The sequence below is a fragment of the Mandrillus leucophaeus genome, unplaced genomic scaffold, assembly GCF_000951045.1.
Source record: "Mandrillus leucophaeus isolate KB7577 unplaced genomic scaffold, Mleu.le_1.0 Scaffold3, whole genome shotgun sequence".
Lineage (NCBI taxonomy): Eukaryota > Metazoa > Chordata > Mammalia > Primates > Cercopithecidae > Mandrillus > Mandrillus leucophaeus.
The window spans coordinates 9,822,454-9,824,527 of record NW_012103142.1 but is presented as its reverse complement, the minus strand read 5'-3'; positions in this window follow the sequence as shown (position 1 = coordinate 9,824,527).

Sequence of the window (2,074 nt, the reverse complement as noted above, 5' to 3'; positions counted from 1 at the left end):
TGGGACTACAGGCGCCCACCACCTCGCCCGGCTAGTTTTTTGTATTTTTTTAGTAGAGACGGGGTTTCACCGTGTTAGCCAGGATGGTCTCAATCTCCCGACCTCGTGATCCGCCTGTCTCGGCCTCCCAAAGTGCTGGGATTACAGGCTTGAGCCACCACGCCCGGCCTCTGCCTAATTTTTGTTTTTATTTTTTTGTAGAGACACAGTCTCATTATGTTGTCCAGGCTGGTCTTGAACTCTTGGGCTCAAGCAATCCTTCTGCCTCAGCCTCCCAAAGTGCTGGGATTACGGGCAAGAGCCACCGCACTCATACTCCCTTCTCATTCTTGAAAGTGGAATGTCTTCAATCTTGTCTTCTGCAGACTGAGCCTTCTGACTCCTTTCAACTTTCCTCACTGCAAAGGAGCATCTCCTGCCACTTTTCATTGTTGCCTTAGTTTATTTTCTGAGTCATTCAAGAGAGTTTGGTAGGCTCCTGCTTTCTCTCTCTCTCTCTGGGCTACCCTATCTGTCATCTTCCTGCCTTTTGGTTCACAACTTTCCAGCATTTGTTCTAATAGCTAAGGGCAGCATGGAATTCCACCAATGCAATTCAACACTGTGAGGGGGCGCTACTCACTACAAGCCAAGGAACCTCGCAAGAGGCTCACAATTGAGTGTGGAAGACAGACATACACACAAATAACTGGACTATGGAGCAGGAGAATGCCAATCTCTCCCACCCAGGAGAGCCTGGTGGCCCAAGAGAGCATGGGACCACATGGGGCACTGGTGGGCTGTCCTTGTGGTTGCCCTCTCTTGCTGGCCTGTGACCCTTGTGGGAGCACGTGCATGAACTGGGCAGAGGAATGAGCGATGCCCTTTGTGTGCTTATTTTTCCTACAGAGCGAGCTGTCTTTCGGTGACCTCTCTTGGCCATTTAAAGTTGCTCTTGACATTCACTTTAACTGGATTCTCCAGGGAGAGGGGAGGGGAGTGAGCAGAAGGCACCTGTGTAATTTACCCTGGTGTCCAGCACCACGGTCTTAGTCTGGCATCCCCGTGTGTGCATGTGGAGTGGGCATCAGCCAACTGGTGGCACTTTGCTCACAAGTGCCTGAAGTTCATGTGGCTGGTGGGGTTCAGGTTCAGATTGAGATCCATCTGAGGTTGACATGGCTCCTCCTAGGATCCAGGCACAAAGCTAAGTGCTATCCGGCACACCAGTCATTCTCAAACTCAGAAGTGCATCAGAAGCACTTGTCAAAACACAGGTTTCTGGGACTTGTTCCAAAGCTCCTGATTCAGTGGGTTTGGGGTGGGGCTGGGGAATTCACATGTCTTTCTTTTTTTTTTTGGTTTTTGTTTTCTGAGATGGAGCCTCTGTCTACCAGGCTGGAGTGCAGTGGCGCAATCTCGGCTCAGTGCAACAGCAATTCTCCTGCCTCAGCCTCCCAAGTAGCTGGGATTACAGGCACCCACCACCATGCCCAGCTAATTTTTGTATTTTTAATAGAAATGGGGTTTCACAATCTTGGCCAGGCTGGTCTCGAACTCCTGACCTCAGGTGATTCACCTGCCTTGGCCTCCCAAAGTGCTGGGATTACAGGCGTGAGTCACCACGCCTGGCCGGGAATTCACATTTCTAACAAGTTACCAGGTGAGGCTGCAAGTCTTCATGGTACAGGGACGGCACTTCGAGAACCCCTGCTGTGCAGTGTCATGTGTCATCACCTCATCTCCCTTGGGGCAGATAGTGCCATGCCCAGCTTACCAAAGAAGAAACCACAGCCTCCGCAGGCCAACTGACCTTGCCAAGGCCACACAGCTGGAGGGTGCTAGGGAGTCAGACAGCACCTGCTGCACTGCCTTTTGCCCCCAGGGCAATGGGGTTGGGGTGGTTGTGACAGCACTCTCCAAATTTTTGTTCCAGAGAGGGCAGTAAGTAGAGAGGGCAGGCTTGGGGTAAGCAGTACTGGGAGGTGGTCATAGAGTCACTGTTAGGCTGACAGTCATTCCTTGGGTGGCCATAATGTTTTAAAGACACTTTCAGCAAGGTGCAGTGGTGCATGCCTATAGCCCTAGCTACTTG